The sequence below is a fragment of the Etheostoma spectabile genome, chromosome 8 (genome assembly GCF_008692095.1).
Source record: "Etheostoma spectabile isolate EspeVRDwgs_2016 chromosome 8, UIUC_Espe_1.0, whole genome shotgun sequence".
NCBI classification, from domain to species: Eukaryota; Metazoa; Chordata; class Actinopteri; order Perciformes; family Percidae; genus Etheostoma; species Etheostoma spectabile.
Window position 1 is genome coordinate 23702813 of NC_045740.1, and position 21964 is coordinate 23724776.

A 21964-nucleotide genomic window follows, 5' to 3' on the forward strand; every position below is an offset into this window, starting at 1 on the left:
CAAGCACATAAAATGTTTTATTAAATAAATGTATTATAAACTTGTATTGTATTTTTACGGTTTTCTTCTTGTGATTTATACGTGTGTGTTGTTCCCAATTTTAGACGTTACAATAACAAATGTAGCAGTTAGGCATACTCAAAGAGAAAAAACGGCAGAATATATCATGGCCTTTACTGCCCATCCTCAAGCTATTAGCCAAGCGATCCTGTATTCTTTAACTGTCGTCAAAAGGCACCTCTGTGCCCCGTGCTTTGGACGTAATGTGTTATGCCAGTAATCAGCTCCGTTAATAGCAAACATGACCATTAAGAATCGAGATATTACTGTCCCTTTGCGTAGGCTGACGTCATTCACCGCTACGTGTAAGGGCAATCCCCGCGAAATTCAAAGTCATGACAGCAGCGGTGTCCGCCGATTCACAGCGGTGAGGAATTTCTCTAAACTTCGATTTTAATTAAAAAAAAACGACTAATGCAAGATGTAGGTCTAACGCCGTTTAGATGGCCATACTGCAGCAAAAGGGACAAATCTTCGTCGCAATCGTTTCAACTGAACTGTCCCTGGTTTGTAATAAAACACCTGTGGCTTGGTGGCCGGTGCTAACATGAGCGGCGGGACCTCACGGTGTCCTGATCTTGGCACACCTGCCCCGCGCTGTAACCAAGGCAGGAAACCGTCAGCTCAATAATAACCGAGCAACTACAGGCGCTTCGCACGTTGTCCCCCTCAGACTGATCAAAACATCAGGACTATTGAGTCAGAGACTATGCAAACTAAAGCGCCGTACAGACGATTTTACAAAGCGTGGATCGCCGCCTTCACAGCAAGCGTCGTATGGATATTATTTACAAACTTCCGATTGTGATCCAGAAACTATTTTGGGTTTAGTGTGTTGAACTATGCTCTAGCCATCTGCCTTCATATGCAATTTGATAAGGTGTGTGTTTTCATTGTGTTGCTGACTGGGACTGACCAAACATAATTAGCTGCTGTGGCAATAATTAAACAGATGGGTTTCATACGTGCCTTCTGATGCTGGACATTAACTTGTGTGGTGTGTGTGTTGTGTGTGTGTGTGTGTTTGTGTGTTTTGTGGTGTGTGTTGGTGTGTGTGTCTGAAGAGAGAAAGAAAAAATATGTCACCCAGAGATTGCCCTAATCGTAAAGTTGCGGGAACACACTGTCTTGAGGTCTTCAAATCACTGGTCCTAGGTCCATGTAACTGTTGGGGGGTCAGGCTTTGCGTTGGGTCCCCCGGACTCTGGAACAATGTTACCCCCCGATATTCGCCTGTTCCGATGTGGGGCTCTATTTATCCCAACCTCAAACATATGTTTATCCGCTTTAACACATAGCTTGTGGGACAGTTTCATTCTTTTGTTTCTTATGAGACTTTTCTGATTTAACTGTCACTATTTTCAAATCTTTCTATTGGAGGTCATTATACTCATTCTGTTAAGGCACCGTAGCCTCGCGGGTTGCTGTAAAGTGTTTATATAATTACATCCATGATAGATTACTTGAAATGTCTTGCTATCGACCGCACTGTGTGCCGCGCCTGTGCGTACGTTTGATTATTCGCCTAACACTCAATTATGTATCTGGCTTTCCAACCTCAGTGCCTAACTCTACTGACTCAACCGCACGTCCATGGTTTTTCAGGTGGTATAGTACGTTTACTTAAGTAATGTGTCATTCACTTCCACCACTGCTGTTGGGATATTGTGCCGCCAGAAGCCGGCAGCCTCAGCCAACGCGAACAGCAAGGGGGATACAATGGATCTCTGAATTAGATTTGAAGTTTTCATTTGTAGAACTTGCCTTATATTGGATGGAGGCAGTTCCAAAGCTTAGGAGCTTGGTTTTGCATAGTTTCTCGAAGTGTGAGTGAGGGAAGGAAGGCTTTTATGTGGCTTCAAGTTTCTATAATCTACAGTATTGTCCATACATGGTTTAGACTTCCTGTGTTTGCCGAGTACTTTCATGCGCACATGGAGTTTGAGAGTCATGGTTTCCACTGATGGACTATCCAGCCCCTGTGGGCTGCCTCGGCTGCTGAGACTGAGTATCCCGTTCTCCAACACGGTGACGTACTTCATCCTGGGAAGCTCGGTCACTCTTCTTCTGTCTGCTGGCGCTGGGGATCTTTGGCATGGCAGGCCTCAATGTTGCACACAGCACACAAACCACATACGCCCGGCAAGATCTGGTGAGCTAGATTTGATTACAGTACCAAACTGTCACAAATTTTTGCTTTGCTTGGTGTCAGGGAGTGGAAAGTAAATACCCTACTGTCTACTTGTCTGGATTTGTACTCGCAGGCTGAACATTGGCTGCTGTACTCAGAGAAAAGTCACAAACAGCAGGAAACTTTCAAGCGCTTCCAAGACTAGTGTAAGAGGAAATGGTTTTGAGATGTTTCTGAAAAACATTTAAGTTACACTTATTTTTCTTATGATCCTATGCCACACATATTTCGTCAGGCGCCCCTAGTTCAAAAGTGGCACCCATGCTGTCTATTTTTAACACGGACCAGATTTTTTTTTTCTTACAAATCTATAGATGCCTGAGGTTCCAGGCTCTGTGTGGCTAAATGTCGCCTACCCGTTGATAGTTGGCAAAAACGCTCTGCGCCAGCCATTCTATTGATTTCTATGGAGAGGGTCTCCATAGGATCAATAGAATTGCTGACGGTGGTGCCTAACATGCTTGCGCTATCCCTGCTTGCGCGGCCGCTGTATTTGCTGCTCTGGGCTCAAAGTTCAAATGATTTCAACTTTGACCTAGTTGCACCAATGAGATGACGCCTGTTTTGTTCCCTACAAACGGGGAAATAGCTTCCGTGCCATCCCTTGATCCCATACCTGCGCTGCCTTTTGCCTCTATGCCCTACCTAGCAGTGCTCACATCGCTTACTGGTGTAACACGTCTATAAAAAGACCGCCACCATTTGTTTAAATATAGTTTATCAATGATCTCCCCTAGTTGTAGATAGTGGTCCACGCATCTTCTTGTCTCATGCGTGCATCGTTTTAGTCCGGTGCACACCGGCGCATCCGCCCGCTAGTTGGGGAGCTAGTTAGTGAAAGACTCTTTTGTTGTCCGGTTCGCATGTTAAAGTCAAAGGTGGCACCAACAATCTCAAAACAACAACAATTCTTGTAGCTTTCACATTCACAACGGTACAGATAGGCATGCAGATAAGACTGACATTTTTCCTAGGCAAGATGTAGATTTGGGAGCTATATTGGGTGGGAATCACAGCTGAAAGCACTGCTATCTGGCGCCAGATAATCATGCAGCAGCTCTGGTGGTACAGGTCAAATATGGGTCAATCTATCCCATAAAATCACCCTGCATCGTGGATCGTGACTGTCAAAGAAGTCATGCCATCTTTGTCTCTCACAAATCCAGCCAGGCGCATTCACTTCCTACTACCTGAATATCCAGGTATTGTAAATGGCTGTTCTTATATCGCCTTTTTTTCTCAGCAAACAACTACTACAAATACCCTTCACTAAGGTGCCACCATCACAGATAAACCACAAACATTTACACACCAATGGTGCAGGGCATCAGGTTCAGTGTCTTGGGTTTGGTAATCTGTGTGATCTCCGAGATTGAGCATGTGTTGATAACCTCCTATCACCTGACGCTCTGTTATTGAATGTCCTGCTGAATGTAAAAAAATACTTGTATTTGTTACTGTTAGCACAAGGTAAATGTGGATTTACGGCAAAAAGAGTGAAAACTGGACTGCACTGCTATCAGGCTGCGTTTGGGCTACTTCCTGGGTATGAGGAAAATACTAGGACATTTTCACATAACCATCTTGAATCTACAGCTTATAAACAACACCATGCACCACCTTTTTGATGCAGTGTCAATACCATTTTTGACATAAGTTAAATGTACATTTTATTTGTTAAAAGATTACATTTTATTGTTATCTAATTTGTTATTTTGCCTCATACCCTGTAGTGTGTGGAGATGCTCCCAAACATTAATCACCTTTGTGTTCCTATTTACATAAGATTCAGATTAATATACTTTGGACGTGTCCCAAGCAATAAAAGCTGGGGTGCTCTAGTAATGTAATCAAAAACACTTCTAATAGAAATGGGTTCATGCGCTTCAGGTTTGAGGAGTTCATCCAAGAGGTGTCAGGCGGAGCGCTGTCCTGTCCTCAAGCCTCGTTTTCCCTCTCAGGATCGCCAGGCGTGGGAACGGGAATATGGGAGAGCAGTCCCACATGAAAAATGTGGTACTGACTGTTTAATCCTGCTGTCATGTCCAATCTTCCACAATTGTCTTCGGTTTCCCAAACATGGTAATTAGTAATGCGTTATATTACTGCGGTACAGCAAAAAGGATTACATTCTCCGAACCTGCTATTGACAAATAATTCACTTTCAATACGACCGCTGTTGTAAAGTACGTTTAATTAAAAAGTTTTCAACGGTCCCGGCTCTCCCCTAACATGCGGACATTACACAAATTATCACCAAACATGAAGAAACCTGGGCTTACTGGAAATGTCATTAGCTTTGAATAAGTATTAAGTTGATAACTTAAATTTAACAATTAAATTTGATAGATGACCACTGCAATCTTTCAAATTGTTGTCAGACATATTTTCACTAAAATCCCAAAATTTCAAACGCACAAGAGAAACAGGTCACGAGAATAGAATATGGCCCTTGTTTTTTCCATAATAACTTTATTTTCATGCGCGCATTTGAGTTTCGCACTTAAAACTTAATGAAAACAGAAAAATGCTCGCTTGAGGGTGGTTTTCGGAAAGTATTATTTCAGAAAAATTATGTCTACCCTAGTTGTAATGTAGCCTAGTGTAGCAGCTAATGTACTTGCAAACTAATCCTGCCAAGCTTTTTGATTTGTCCCAACAGTACTCAAAACAGACTTCAGCTCTGCCTCACATCTTATGCCTGTATCCACTTTTGTCAAAGGCTAAGTTTGTTGGTTTTTGGCAGCTTATTGAAACTTATTTACAGGGTGTTTCCTGGGGTTGGTCGCAGAAGAAATAAACGGAGGCACTTAACCGCAAACAAAGTTTGCATGGAAGAGTGTGGACCCTCTTCGTGCTCAGAGAGAGAGAGAGAGGTGGTGGTAATCAATGATCTAGATAGTGGATTAATAAATGGAAGCATATGATACAAAGCCGGGAAGAAACCCCTTTTCCTGATTGGTTAGGGGCACAAATAAGCACACCCCACCTCGGTGGGAAGGCGCTGCCTTGCCATTTTATGTGAATGCAGAAGCTTTATAACTTCTGTTGCCTGAACCGCCTGCATGTGATGTGTCCAGTTAAGACACACTGACCAACAGCACACAGTAAGGTCTTCTCTGGGTGCCGTCGGTGTCGGACGGCAGTGGGTGCGAGCAAAGTGGCGGTATTGGGAATGAGTACAGGCTGAACACCCTGCACTGTTATTGGCTCGGGGTTACCACCTCCAGTGGATCCCAAGGCCTTTCTTGGCGCCCCTAATGTCCCACACACAGCTCAGCACTGTTCAAACCCTCTACTGGGTCATAAATGATGATTGAGAGATGATACATTTTGTCTGATTCTAAATACAGTTTAATTTTTTAGAAAATCCCACAGTATAACCTTTTAAAGAAAACATAGTGCATTTCTATTTTCGCGGCAATAGCATCATCGGTCTTGGTGTCTTTTCTAACACACCCGCTTTTTGTACCAGTCAAGGGTCTCTACGGTTTTCCATCTACTATGACCAGCTGCATCCCAGCTGGTGGTAACCATCTGCAGGTGGAGGGCTTCTGAAGCACAGCCATATGCGTAGCCCCCTCCAGCCATTTGTTACCTACAGACATCCTGTGGGCATGTTCAGAGGGAGGGGAATTGATGACTGCACGGCGTTAGGAGGTATTTTGTCTTCATAAGTTCACATTACCACATTACACAACCATTGTTACACAAACTACAGCATCGTCTTTCAAGCAAAATATTCACTATTTTTTCTTCCTTTTTGCTTTGTAGGGCCCACTTTGTAAATACTGTATGTCTTCAGGTTATTACTTAAAAGCCTTGAAACTGTACCTCATGTATGTATAAAGGTGTGATGGATTCTGCTGCTGTCCCTCTTAGGGCAAGGGACTGCATCACCTGTGGGACAGTGCTGCAGGAGTGTCGGACCTCGCATTGTAAAGGGCAGCGTAACCCTTTAAGGGAGACAAGTCCGCTGTATGCTGCAAGAAAGGATAAGGAGCTCATCACATCAACCTCAGGATGGAGGTCCTGCAGTACACAGACCCACATCTCAACTCTACAGTATCTCTCAGTCCTGGACATATTTTGTCAGTTGAAGCAATCAACCTAAGGCGAGAGAAAGGAATGTTGTGTGACTTCTGGTAAGTACTGTCCTGTCTGTGGCATCTGTTTGGTGCGATTTAAGGTGAAGGACTTTGTAGCGTTCTCCAGACACACAGAGTTGGAGGGTGGAGGGTACCTCTGGCATCTGAACATCTCTACCCTGTGGACTACAATAAATATCTGAAGATACCCCAGAAGGTAACAGTAATACATCTGTATCAACAGATTGTTTTTCCTTATTTTACAGTTGAGTGAATTTACCAGAATGCCATTCTTACACTCCCTTTTTTTGGTAATGGAGACTGAGTATGTTACCTGAGTATAAAACTGGAAGACCAACTAAATATAACTTAAGTATCACCATAACTACACAACTCTTGAAGAACGAACAGGATTTATATTGAATGGTTGAAAGGCAAACCTTACACATGTGGACTGTATCATCCTGGGCTTTATTGTAAATAGCCCTAGTTTTTTTACTTTTACATCCTATATTTTGCTAAACTAAGACAGAGATCTTCATACAGGGATCTGGGACCCCTAGGGTCCTACAGAGTTACTGCAGGGGCCAAGTATGTCGTTTATAAGTTCCAAAAACCTAAAATGTGTTAACATTATCCCACATAATGTTTTGTAAATATATTTCTCTATGTAAAAAAAAAATTATCATAAGCAGACTGGCTTATGGTAGGTATTACTAATATACTCCCATCCACAGATCTTACCATGTAAAACAGATTAGAAAATCATTGTCAACAGTTATTATTTTAATAGCTTAGTATCTTGCCAAAAGGTCCGTTAATGTTTAGGCCCATCCTACATTTTTGTATGCCCATTTAATAGGCAACTTAATTTAAGACTGTATACATTTTTTTTTTGTCGATGTGTAGTATCCCTGCTCCGTCTCTCTTTGCAGTTAAGGTTTGTCCCCTGGTTTGAAACAACGTTGAAGACCCTGCGATAGACACCTTATGTGCGGAGTGTCTTCTCTTCCGCATTTTCTGGACAGGTCTTGTTGGAGAGTGCTCTGTTTTGAAGTTCTTCCACTTCTCAAGGCTTGAGTTGGACTGCTAAAGTCAAAACAGGCCCACCTGACGATATGCTCAGATGGGTAGAACAAAACAAATTAAAAAAAATAAAGCCATAACATAGCACCTTCCTATATGTATAGTATAACAGCAGTTTTCTATTTGCCTTCTCTGTGTTGTACCTGTTACCCTGTATGCAGGATCAGTGGTGCCAGTGCAACCAGAGCAAGTTGATGTACCAAAAAACGTCTGCATTCACGCCTGCCTGGTGACTGTCTTCAAGGATGTCCCTCATGTTCTCCCGCCAAAGTTCCCCTGGAGGCAGTGTAAAATATTGGTTTATGTGTATGAGACTCCACGCCTAAGAAATCAACCACAAATTTTATTGGACGAAATTTGACTGTGGTGAAGGAAAGCTGTCAGAAGACAAACACTGGAACTTAATGATGGCGCCCAATATCCCCGCCAATAGCGAAGTGGCCATGGCTTACTATCTACTAACATCTTATAATGCCCCCTGCTCTTCTGAGCCAAGCTGTGGTTCCTCGTATCAGGCCTGTAGAAGCTTACGCAACTGCTTATCTGAGACCCAAACATGACTTCCTCTCCCTGACACCTCATTGTAAATACCCTTTCTGTTTCAATTAAGTACCGCGAAGTGACTGCCCAACTGAACTTAGTTACTCCAGTCTACTTGTTCACCTGACCTCTCTTTTAATCTCGTTTTTAGCTTAATCATCATCACATTGACAAAGCTCTAAATGAACTGGCATTTGCACTCAGATTTTCGGATACAATTATGTAGTTTTTGCACCTACTACATGCAACTTTGTTTTTTGTTTTGCTTTAAGAGCTGTCTTTGCTTTAAAACCCTATTTTTTTGAAAACTATTTCTCATATTAAAGGTTTATGTTCAACTCTTAATGTTCAGTAAATTGAGCACTTAGTGTAAGTAAAAGTGTTCATCATTACTTTTATTTAAAGGTCAAATGATATATTCTCTTGTAAAATGAAAAACATATTTCAACAAAAATCTTACCAAGAACACTTCAAGTCTCACTGTGTTAAAAGAAACACTATTGCTTTAGTGGGATTTTAATTTTTTGAAGTCGCAACTTCCCTCTTTTTCCAAGGAACACCTTCTCACCAGTTTGTTCATCTCATTTTATGTGTTTTTAGGGTTTGGTCTGAAAGGCGTGTTTTGGTTTGAAAGGTGTTTTTGCTTTACTCTCTCGCTGGGTGCACCCAGAGCCCGGTGTTGGTGCAGTTTAGTTTTCAAAAAAGTATTAGTTTACTTTTCAAAAAAAATTAACTAATTAGATACTTCACTTTTAATTTATATATTTTATTATCAATCATAACAGAGTTACTCGGCCACTTTACAGATAGAGTAGTCTAGACCACAAAAAAAAAAAAAAAAAAAAAAACTCCAGCATTTACAAGGACCCAACAGTTTCTAAGTAGGTTCCTCCAAGCAAGCAACAGTGGCCAGTGCGTGGAAAAACTTCCTTTTAGGCATAAACCTCGGACAGACCACCAAGAGCCTGGGTCTGTCCGAGGTTTCTGCCTAAAGGAAGTTTTCCACGCCACTGTCGCACTGTTGCTTGCTCTGGAGAAACTACTAACTGTTGGGTCCTTGTAAATTCTGGAGTGTGGTCTAGACCTACTCTATCTGTAAATGTCTCGAGATAACTCTTGTTATGATTGATATATAAATTATATAAATAAAATTGAAGTATCTAATTTAGTTAATTTTTTTTTTGAAAAGTAACTATTACTTTTTTAAAATAACTTGCCCAACACCGGGCTCTGGGTGCACCCAGCGAGAGAGTAAATGCAAAACACACCTTTCAAACCAAACACGCCTTTCGACCAAACCTAATAAACACATAAATGATGTTAATCTAACTGTGTAGCAAGGTGTTTCCTGAAAAGAGGAAGTTGCTACTTCAAAAATTAAAATCCCACTATGCATTGTGTTTGTGCTTTTAACACAGTGAGCCTACTTGTTCTTGGTAAGATTTTCTGTTGAAATGTTTTTCATTTTCCAAGATAATATATCATTTTTGACCTTAATAAAAGTAATTATTGACACTTTTACTTACACTACATTGCTCATTTACTGACATTAAGATTTGAACATAACCTTTATAATGCAAATAGTTTTCAAAAAAGGTTTTTAAAGCAAAAGAACAGCTCTTAAGCAAACAAAAACAAAGTTGCTGTAGTAGGTGCAAAACTAAATAATTTTTATCAGAAATCATGATGGCAAATGCCAGTTCTTTAGAGCTTTGTCAATGTGATGAGATTTAAGCTAAAACGAGATAAAGAGATTCTGAACAAGTAGACTGAGTAACCTAAGTTTCAGTTGGGCAGTCACTTCGCTGTCCTAATTGAAACAGAAAGGTATTTTTTACCATGAGGTGTCAGGGAGGGAAGTCCATGTTTGGGTCTTCAGCTAAGCAGTTGCGAATGCTTCTACAGCCTGATACAGAGGAACCACAGCTTGGCATCCGAAGAGCAGGGGAGCATTTCATAAGATGTTAGTTAGATCAGTAGCCATGCCACTTCGCTATTGCTGGCGGATTGAGCGCATCATTAAGTTCCAGTGTTTGTCTTCTGAACTCTTCTCCTTCACCACGTCAATTGTCCATCAATTTTTGGTTGATTTCTTAGTCTGTGTAGTCTCATACACATAAACCAATATTTTACACTGCTCCAGGGGAAATTCTGGCAGGAGAACATGAGGACCTCATTGAAGACAGTCACCAGCAGCGTGCCACTGCAGACTTTTTTGGTACCTCAACTTGCTCTGGTTGCACTGCACACTGATCCTGGCATACGCCTAACAGGTACAACACAGATAAGGCAAATTAGAAACTGCATGTTATACTATACATATAGGACAGGTGCATTTTAGGCTTTATTTTTTTTTAATTTTTTTTTGTTCTACCTTCATCTGAGCATATTTCAGTGGGGCCTGTTTTGACCTTTGCAGTCCAACCTCAGCCTAGAAGTGGGAAGATCTCAAAGACAGAAGCCCCTCTCCAACAAGATCCTGTCCAAAAATGGGAAGACACTTCACACATAATGTGCTATAGCAGGGGTCTTCAACGTTTTTCAAACAGGGACCCCCTTAACTGAAAGAGACGGAGCAGGGACTACCTACTACATCGCAAAAAAATGTTTACATTGTATTAAATAAGTTGCTATTAAACTGGGCCTACAATACTATAGGATGGCCTAACAATTTATAAATACTTTTGGCATAGAATACTAAGCTATTAATAATAACTGTTGACATGATTTTCTAAATCATGTTTTAATGTTAATATCTGTGGATGGATATATTAGTAACTACCTTACCTATAACCAGTATGCTTATGATCATTTTTTTTTACATAGAGACTAATATATTTACAAACATATGTTGGATTAATGTTAACACATTTTAGGTTTCTTGGAAACTTATAAAAAAATAATTTGGCCCCTGCAGTAACTCTGAGGACCCCCTAGGGTCCCAGATCCCTGTTGAGATCTCTGGTCTATAGTTTACAAATATATGGTGTAAAAGTAAAAAACTAGGCTATTTACAATAAGCCAAGGATTATACAGTCTCACATGTGTAATTGTTTTCCACTTCAACCATTCAATATTAAATCCTTTCTGTTCTTTCAGAGTTTTTGTAGTTATGGTGAATAGTTTATTATTTAGTTTGTCTTCCTTGTTTTATAATCATGTTAACATACTCTAGTCTACATACCAAAAAAGGGGACGTGTAAGAATGGCATTCTTTAATTCACCTCAACTGTAAAATAAGGAAAAACATTCCTGTTTGAATCATGATGTATTACTGTACTTCTGGGTATCTTCAGATCTTCTTGTAGCTCCACGGGTAGGAGATGTTGACTGCCCAAGAGGTACCCTCACCTCTCCTAACTCTGTGTGTCTGGAGAATTTATCAAAGTCCTTCACCTTAAATGCACACAAACAGATGCCAGACAGACAGTTTACTTACAGAATCACCAACATTCTTTCTCTCTGCTTAGGTCTTATTGCTTCAACTGACAAAATAATGTCCTATGACTTGAGAGATACTGAGAGTGAGAGATGGTCTGTGTACTGCGGACCTCCATCCTGAGGTTGATGTGATGAAGCTCCTTATCCTCTTGCAGATACAGCTGAACTTGTCTCCATATAAAGGGTTACAGCTGCCCTTTACAATGCGGTCCGCCACTCCTGCACACTGTCCCAGGGTAGATGCAGTCCCTTTGCCCTAAGAGGGACCACGCAGTAATTCATCACACCTTTATACAGTACAGAGGTACAGTTTCAAGGCTTTAAGTAATACCTGAAGACATCGTATATTTACAAAGTGGGCCTACAAAGCATAAAGGAGAAAAAATATGAATTTTTGCTTGTAAGAAGATGCTGTAGTTTGTGTCAATGGTTTTGTATGTGGTAACTGTTAACTTATGAAGACAAAATTACCTCCTCATCCGTGCAGTCATCCTTCCCCTCCCTCTGAACCTGCCCACATGAGTCCTTAGGTTAACAAATGGCTGGAGGCTACGCATCTGGCTGTGTGCTTCAAACCCCTCCACCTGCAGGATGGGTTACCACCAGCTGGACTGCAGCTGGTCATAGTAAGATGGAAAACCGTAGAGACCCATTGACCTGTAAAGAGGGTGTGTTAGAAAAGACACCAAGACCGCTGCTGATATTGCGCGAAACTATGAATGCAATCTGTTTTCTTTAAAAAGGTATATAGTGGGATTTTCCTAAAAAATTAAATGTATAGAATCATACAAAATGTATCCCTCTCAATCATCATTTATGACCCAGTAGAAGTGTTTGACAGTGGCTTGATCTGTGTGTGGGACTTTATGGGCGCCAAGAAAGATCCTTTGGGATCCACGTAGGTGTGTAACCCCGAGCCATAACAGGGGCAGGTGTTCATCCTGTACTCATTCCATACCGCCACTTTGTTAGCACCCACTGACGTCCGCACCGACGGCACCCAGAGAAGACCTCTACTGTGTGCTGTTGTCAGGTGTCTTAACTGACACCACACATGCAGCAGGTCACAACAGAATAAAGCTCTGCATTCACAAAAATCCGGCAATGCAGCGCCTTCCCACCGAGGTGTGGGTGTTGCTTATTTTGCCCCTAACCATCAGGAAAAGGGTTTCTTCCCGCTTTGGTCTCATAATGCTTCCATTATAATCCACTATCTAGCTCTTTGATTACCACCACCTCTCTCTCTCTCTCTGAGCCCGAAGGAGGGTCCATCACTCTTCATCAACTTTGTTTTGCGTTAAGGTGCCTCCTTTTTATTTCCTTCTGCTACACAACCAGGAAACCCTTTAATAAGTTTCAATAAGCTGCCAAACCCAACAAACTTAGCCTTTAGGACAAAAGTGGATCAGGCAATAAGATGTGAGGCATAACTGGAAGTCTGGGAGTACTGTGGACAAATCAAAAGCTTTGCAGGATTATGTTTGCAAGTACCTTAGCTTGCTAACACCTACTAACATTAAACTCTGGTAGACATAATTTTCTGAAATAATACTTTCCAAAACCACCTCAAGCGAGCATTTTTCTGGTTTCATTACAGTTTTTAATGTGCGAAACTTCAAAATGGGCATGAAAATACATTTATTATGGAAAAGGGCCATATCTATTCTCTGACTCTTTCTCTTGTGACGTTGACATTTTTGGATTTTATGAAATATGTTGACAACAATTTGAAAGATTGCAGTGGTCATCTATCCAAATTTTAATTTGTCTAACACTTTAAGTTTATCACTTAATACTTATTCAAAGCTAATGACATTTCCAGTAGCCTCAGGTTTACTTCATGTTTGGTGCTAATTTGTAAATGTCAGCATGTTAGGGAGACCGGACAGTTGAAACACTTTTAATTAAACGATTTACACACGGTCGTATTGAAAGTTAATATTTTGTCATAGCAGTGTTCGGAAATGTAATCCTTTTTTGCTGTAACGCAGTATATAACGCATTACTAATTACATTTTGGGAACAGAAAGACAATTGTTGGCAGATTGTCACATGACAGCGGATTAAACAGTAATGTCCCACATTTTTCATGTTGGACTGCTCTCCCATATTCCCGTCTGCCTGGCTGGATCCTGAAGAGGAACAGGCTTGAGCAGACAGCCGACTCCGCCTGCACACCTCTGTGCTGACTTCCTCCACCTAAGAGCATGACACCATTTCTATTAGAAGTGTTTTTGATTACAACTAGAGCACCTCCAGCTTTTATTTGGCTTGGGCACCCAAAGTATATAATCTAATCTTTATGTAAATAGACATTGTTTATTAATGTTTGGAGCATCTCCACACACTACAGTGTCTGAGCAAAAACAAGATTAGATAACAATATAAATGTTCTTTTACAAATAAACATACCATTTAACTTATGTCAAAATGGTATTTACACTGCATCAAAAGTTGTGCATGGTGTTTTATAAGGCTGTAGATTAAAGTGTGTTATGTTGAAAGTTCTCCTAGTATTTTCTCTACCCAGGAAGTAGCCCTAAACGTCACCTGATAGCAGTGCAGTCCAGTTTTCACTCTTTTTTGCCGCTAAATCCAACATTTACCCTGTCCTAACATAAAAACTACAAGTAATTTTTTTACATTCAGCAGGACATTACTAACACGAGTCAGTGATAGGAAGGTTATCAAACACAGCTCACATCTCGTAGATCAACACGATACCACACCCAAGACACTGAACCTGATGCTGCACCATTGGTGTGTAAATGTTTGTAGTGTTTATCTGATGATGGTGGCACCTTATGAAAGGGTATTTGAGTAGTTTGTTGAGAAAAAAAGCGCTATATAAGACCAGTCCTTACAATACCTGGCTATTTTCCTGTAGTAGGCAGTGAATGACGCTGAGCTGGATTTGTGAGAGACAAGAGATGACTTCTTTGACAGTCAAGATCCCATGCATGTTATTTTTATGGGATGTTGACCCAATTAGACCTGTACTCACACAGAGCTGCTGCATGATTCTTGGCGCCCTATAGCAGTGCTTCAGCTGTGCTTCCACCCAATATCGTCCAAATCTACTCTGCCTAGGAAATTGTCAGTCTTAATCTGCATTGCTATCTGTACCCGTTGTGAATGTGCAGCTACAAGAATTATGTTGTTGTTTTGTTGGTGGCACACTTTGACTCTTAACATGCGAACGCAAAAAAAAGATTCCTTTCACTACACTAGCTAACTAGCGGCGGAGCTGCCGGTGTTGCACCGGACTAAAACGATGCACGCATTAGACATAAGATGCGTTGGCCCACCTATCTACAACTAGGGGAATCATGATAAACTCTATTAAACAAATGGTGCGTGTCTTTTTAAGCCGGTTACACATGATAAGCATTTGCGCACTGCTAGGTAGGGCAGAGAGCAAAGGCAGCGCAGGTATGTTATCAAGGGTGGCAAGGAAGCTATTTCCCGTCCTTTGTAGGAACAACAGGCTGTCATCTCATTGGTTGCAACTAGTCAAAGTTGAAATCATTGAACTTTGAGCCCAGAGCAGCAAATACAAGCGGCGCGCAACGCCAGGGATAGCGCAACATTGTTGGCACCACCGTCACCATTCTTTGATTTCCGTGAGACCCTCTCCATAGGAAATCAATAGAAGGCTGGCGCAGAGCGTTTTTGCCACCTATCACGTGTAGGCCGCTTTAGCCACACAGAGCCCTGGAACCTCAGGCATCTATAGATTTGTTAGAAAAAAAATCTGGTCATTGTTAAAAATTGTACAGCATGGGTGCCCCTTTTGAACTCTGGGCCGCCTGATATAAGTGTGGCCATAGATCATAAGAAATAAGTGTAAATTAATTGTTTTTTTCCATAACCTCTCAAAACCATTTCCTCTTACCCTAGTACTTGGAGCTCTTGAGAAGTTTCCTGCTGTTTGTGACTTTTCTTCTGAGTACAGCAGCTCACTGTTCACTGCAGTACAAACCAGACAAGTATGCATTAGGGTATTTACTTTCCCTGCTGACACCCAGCATCAGCAAATTGCTGTACAGTTTGGTATTGTAATCTAATCTACTCACCAGTATCTTGCCGGCGTATGTGGTGTGTGTCTGTGTGCAACTCTGAAGGCCTGCCATGCCAATGTCCCCGCGCCAGCAGAAGAAGAGTGACCGAGATTCCCAGGATGCAGTACTTCACCGTGTTGAGAACGGCATACTCATTTCTCCGACAGCAGAGAGCCGCCCACAGGGCTGGATAGTCCATCAGTGGAACCATTACTCTCAAACTCCATGTGGCCTTAACGTACCTCTGCAACACAGGAGGTCAAACCATGTATTTGGACAATACTGTAGATTATAGACCTTTGAAGCCACATAACATCCTCATCTTCCCTCACTCACACTGCAACCAAGCTCCTAGCTTGAACTGCCTCCCATCCAATAGTAAGGCAATTCTACAAATGAAAACTTCAAATCTAATTCAGAGATCCATTTTATCCCCCTTGCTGTTAGCGTTGTCTGAGGCTGCCTGGCTTCTGGCAGCACCATATCCCCACAGCAGTGGTGGAATTTAGACACTTTACTTAAGTAAAAGTACTAATACCACACTGTAAAAACCATGCTTGCGGTGATGTCAGTAAGAGGGTAGCACGAGTTATGAAAGCCAGATTACCTAATTTATTGTTTAGGCTAATAATCAAAACGTTACCACATGCGCGCCACACACGTGCGTTCGATAGCAAGACATTTCCAATTAATCTATCAATGTAATGTAATTATATAACACTTTACAGCAACCAGCAGGCTACGGTGCTTAACAGAATGAGTATAATGACATCATCCAATAGAAAGAGTGAACATAGTGAACAGTAAAATCAGAAAAGGTCTCAAAGAAACAAAAGAATGAAACTGTCCCACCACTGCTATGTGTTAAAAGCCTGATTCAACATATGTTTTGAGTTTGGACCTAAAAAGAGCCACATCTGTAACAGTGCGAATATCGGGGGGTAACTTGTTCCAGAGTCTCGGGGGACCAACCGCAAAAGCCTGACCCCCCCACCGTTTACCTGGACCTTAGGACCAGCTGATTTGAAGACCGCAATGACAGTGTGTTCCCGCAAAGTTAAGATTTCAGACAAAACTCTGGGTGACATATTTTTTCTTTCTCTCTCCACACACACACACACACACACACACACACACCACACACACACACACACACACACACACACACCCACACCAGTTAATGTCCACACAGAATGCAAGTTATGAACACTTTGTTCTAATTATTGCACAGCAGCTAATTATGTTTGTCAGTCCCAGTCAGCAACAATGAAAACACACACTGCCTCACTGAATATGAAGGCAGATGGCTAGCAGCATTAGTTCAATCACACTAAACCCAAAATAGTTTCTGACTCACCATCGCAGATTTGTACTAAATCCATCCGACGCTTTCTCGTGAAGGCGTCGATCACAGCTTTGTAAAACTCGTCTTTACGGCGCTTTAGTTTGCATAGTCTCGGACTCATAGTCTCTGATTTTTTTGACCGTTTCAGGGTGGACAACGTGCGAAGCTGTAGTTGCCGGTATTATATGAGCTACGGCTCTCTCCTCTTGGTTACAGCTGCGGGCAGGTTGTTCAGATCCAGGACCCCTTAGAGGTCCCGCCGCTCACTGTTAGCACGGCCACATAGCCACAGGTTTTCTTCCAAACCAGACCAGTCAGTTTGAAACGATGCGACGAGTATTTGTCCCTTTTGCTGCAGTAGTCCATCTAAAGCTGGCGTAGACCTCCATCTTCGCTATTATTTCGTTTTTTTTAATTAAATCGAGTTTAGAGAAATTCCTCACCGCTGTGATATCGGCGGACCCGCTGCTGTCTTTCTGACTTTGAATTTCGCGGGATTGCCCTTACAACGTAGCTGGTGTAATGACGTCAGCTACGCAAAGGGACAGTAATATCTCGATTTTAATTGGTTCATGTTTGATATTTACCGGAGAGATTACTGGCATACACATTTACGTACAAAGGCACGGCAGAGTTGTGCCTTTTGACGTACATGTTAAAGAATACGGATCGCTTGGCTAATCGCTTGAATGGGCATAAAGGCACTGCTTATTCTCCCGTTTTTTCTATTTGATTATGCATAACTGCTCATTTTTATTGTACCGTCTAAATATTGAACAACACCCATATAAATCACAGAATAAACAGTAAAAATACAAATACAAGTTTATAATCATTTATTTAATAAACATTTTTATGCTTGAATTTTGGCAAGGTAGGCACTGCCTACCCTGCCTACCCTGACTGCACGTCACTGGTAAAAACACTGTTACAAGAAAAAGTCCTGTATTGAAAACATTAAGTACAAGTGTGTAAATTTCATAAGGAAAATGTACTTAAAGTACTGTATTAAGGGCGCCTGGGTAGCTTACCTTGTTACATTCCAAAGTTTTGGAGCTGCAACGGCAAACGCACGGTCCCCCCTGAGCTTAAGCCTAGCTTTAGGCACCGTCAGGAGCAGCTGGTCAGCTGACCTGAGAGATCGGCTGGGGTGTAGGGTGCAGCAGCTCAGAAGGTAAGGGGGGGCCAGGCCATTCAAGGCTTTAAAAGCAATAAAAAAATTTTAAAATGAATCCTAAAATGGACGGGCAGCCAGTGGGAGTGAAGCTAAAATAGGTGAAATGTGCTCATACTTGCTTGTGCCTGTTAAAAGACGTGCAGCCATTTTGTACAAGCTGAAGACAAGCAATGGAGGACCCGCTAGCCCCCATATAAGTGCATTACAGTAATCCCGCTGAGTGGTCAGAAGGGCTGGATTACTATCTCAAAGTTTTGTCTCTGAAAGACTGGTTTAATTTTTGCTAGCTGCCTTAACTGAAAAAAGCTAGACTTCACCACAGCTTTATCTGGCTGTCAAATTTAAGTCTGAGTCCACTTTTACACCCACATTTTTTACAATTGGCTTGCAATACTGCACCAAAGAACCCAGATCAACTTGGGGGAGGTCAGAGAAGTGCCACCAAAGACCATGACTTCGGTCTTTTTTTCATAAAAATTTAGAAAATTTACAGACGAACTGTCGCTTTCGTTGTTATCACACAGTTTATTCTGGTAAAATACAGAACAGTGTTCCCAATCACATTCGTCACTATGATGAGCTCAAGTTCAATGAACTGAGACTGGTCAGGTTAACAGTATTACACAGGATTAACAAAATATTATAGCATAAATCAAAAAAGTAGGAAACTGTACCTAGTAAATACCAGAACAGTGTTTCACACTCAAATTCGTCACTATAAAGAGAACCAGTTAGCTAAATGAAACTAAATTATTCAATTTACTGTTGCCACAGTTGTATCATAAAGTTAGGTCATCACTAGGCTAACCGGTGTCCGTTTAACGAGAGACCATGTAACTGGCGACCGTCAGTTACAGAGATGGACATTTAGTTTCAGGTTGATTTGAATGTGTTTACCGTTGACAACATACAAGATGTGTATTTTGTGGGACTCAACACAAAATAAGACGATTTCTGAGCAAAAGCAACTTGTGAGTTTTTGCACGCAGTGTGGTGTGGTCACAAGTTGATCTGGCTGCCTCCTCATTAAGAGACGCTGTGTGACGTTTGAGTTGATATCAAGCCATGCCCAGCAGCTCATGACATGATGTTGGTGCGTGTGTTAGACTCTTGAGACTTTTGTATTTTCTCACAAAGGTAGCTACGAGTTTGAATCCGTTGTTCATTCATTTTTTTTACTTTTGAAGGGCTAAATACTTTTCTACGTGACATGTGTTTACTTAAACAGCTCTGACGACGAATAGGTATATTCAATAAAATGTATTATAAACATTACAGGAAGAGCAACGCTGTGTTACTGTTTTACTTAACAGCAAGCCACGTTCCAACTCACTGACAAGTTTCCTCAGACTAAACTCCAAAGACAATCAGTGAGGTAACGTACACGTCGTTATGTTTAACATTTTAATGACAACTTCACAAAAAGGCATTCAAGAGGACAGCTACGTATTCTCTTCCCGTTTTCAACAGCTGTCGTCACCACGACAACAACAGACGCTTTTGGCTGACGGTCCCAGTTAACATGGTCTCTCGTTAAACCGGAACACCGGTTAGCCTAGCTTGATGACCTACACTTTTATGATACAACTGTGGCAACATAAATTGAATATTTCTGTTTTCATTTGCATCTGCAGTGCCTGTTTCATTGTAACTGGAGCTCATTATAGTGACGAATGTGATTGGGAAACACTGTTCTGTATTTACCAGATAAACTGCTGTGATAACCAACGAAGCGCGACGTTTTAGTCTGTAAACACAACAAAACGCAAGAGGGGAGAGTACACACCTGGTACACAACCAAACCGCTACAGACAAGTGCAGACATAGCGTGCAGGCTTTCTTATAAAAGCGAGACGTATCTGTATGTTTGTTCGTTTGGGGGCGTACGGGAGGAAGTAACTGCGCACACACACACAAACACAAACAACACACACACACCACACACACAAGATACTTAAAATAAACATTGTATTTTGTAATCTACATGTGTGTTGTGTCCACCCATTTTAAAGTTTCTCCGACGTGATGACTTGCTGCTGTTGGGTTTTATAATACTAAAACTGAATACCTTTGGGTTTGGGTTTTGCTGTTGTACAAACAAATTTAAAAAATGTAACCATGGGCTCTGCAAACCTTTCTCTGGATTTTGTTGACTATTGTTAACAATATTCATTAAAATTAACTGACCATGACAATAATAGTTAATTGCAGCCCTAATAGGAGTTGAAACCTTTACAAATAGAAAAAAAACTGCATGGCACCGGCAAACTATTGTATCATCTCACAGTAAAGGAGATGTAAATAATCAATGAGATGACAAAATTAAATGTAGCCATTTCAGTTTGAGGGTTCTGGTGCAGAACGAAGCCATCTTTAATGTTATCAGTAAAACCGTGTTTGTAGGGCCTGCAGGCCAACTGCACAGATGGAGCCCTGGATTGACCTCGTTTTGAGGCAACCCAGTGAGTAGATTCACTTGTATAAATGTTGATTTAGAGCTTTGGCAAAATTGTAGAGCTTTTAGTTCCAACCCTTCTTAAATTCTTAAAAAGTTTGTGACAAAAGCTTCAAGATCTCAGTTGGTCTTACAATATTACACAAACACATGTAACGCATCAACTGTGTAACGCATCAACTGTATGCAATTTGCAGAGATAATCAGGTCAAAATGTCCGTATGCCTGCTAACTTCTGGAACACACTTTATAGACAGATATTCCTTGAAGTAAAGAGAACTGGTACAGCTTATCTCCTGTCAGATATGGTTTAGCAAATAGGACTATCCTCCTCAAACTGCATGCAAACAAACAAGGAAAAACCTACAAAGTTTAGTTTGTATTTAACAAAGAAAGTTTGCATAGCACACTTTAACAATTCAGCACTTGTACAAAGTTGCACACATGAACTCAGACCCTCCTTTCTCTTTTTTTAAACTGGTGAATGGTAAAGCTCAAATTAACTCTTCTGTTGCTGCTTTCACTTGAACTAATACCAATCACAGGAGGACACAACCCATTACCTGTAGTAAGTAATGAAAACTCAGCTCATCCTTTTCTTCACCAAGTATTTTCCTGTGCTATACCCATGCAGACCTCGTCAGCAAGAGACATTCAAGCTGCTTCTTATCATACAACTGTTCCTCCTGTTTTTGTCTCTCTCTCTCTCTCTCACCCTCTCTCTCTCTCTCTCATCTCTCCTCTCTCTCTCTCTCCTCCTCTCCTCCTCTCTCCTCCCTCCCCTCCCTCCCTCCCTCTCTCCCTCTCTCCCTCTCTCTAAACACCCGACACATGACTTCCTGCACACCATTCTGGCAAACTGTTTTGATTAATGTAAATGGCAATTTAGGAAGCTAACATGACCTGATCTTCAGTTCTTGTCCTGCAAGATCCCTCTCAGGCCTGCTTACTAAATGTTAGGTACAGCCATGCCCCTGCCACTTAGCACAAGACCTGTCACTGTCCCGGAGACTGCCTGTTTATCTATACCTCTATTGCACTTTTAAGTAATAATTATATCCAATAAGTTTAGGTCGTTAACTGTTTGGAGGTTTGATATATCCATATGTCACTTTCTCTAGTTGCACTTTCAACTTCACTCTGCTTTCATCCACTGTACCAAACCAGCTGAAGCTAGGTGCTGTAAACTGCCAATGATAAGATACACTTAACTTGCATACAGTGTGTACAGCTCAATTGCCACCAAGACAGGCCTGACTTTAAAATATTATAATATTTTCATTATCAATTTTGGCAAGGTAGGCACTGCCTACCCTGCCTACCCTGACTGCACGTCACTGGTAAAAACACTGTTACAAGAAAAAGTCCTGTATTGAAAACATTAAGTACAAGTGTGTAAATTTCATAAGGAAAATGTACTTAAAGTACTGTATTAAGGGCGCCTGGGTAGCTTACCTTGTTACATTCCAAAGTTTTGGAGCTGCAACGGCAAACGCACGGTCCCCCCTGAGCTTAAGCCT

At 41.3% G+C, this 21964-nt stretch overlaps 1 protein-coding gene and 1 pseudogene across 1 annotated transcript in view; both read right to left on the reverse strand.

Moving 5' to 3' along the window:
• syt19 (synaptotagmin XIX) overlaps positions 1–21139 on the reverse strand; it is a 58491-nt gene extending 37352 nt beyond the window's left edge. The window contains exon 1 of the mRNA XM_032524158.1: positions 21008–21139. The gene's annotated coding sequence lies outside the window, so the exon portion shown is untranslated. The remainder of the gene's footprint in view (positions 1–21007) is intronic.
• The window catches only part of LOC116693529 (synaptotagmin-2-like), a 47569-nt pseudogene continuing 35543 nt past the window's right edge, over positions 9939–21964 (reverse strand).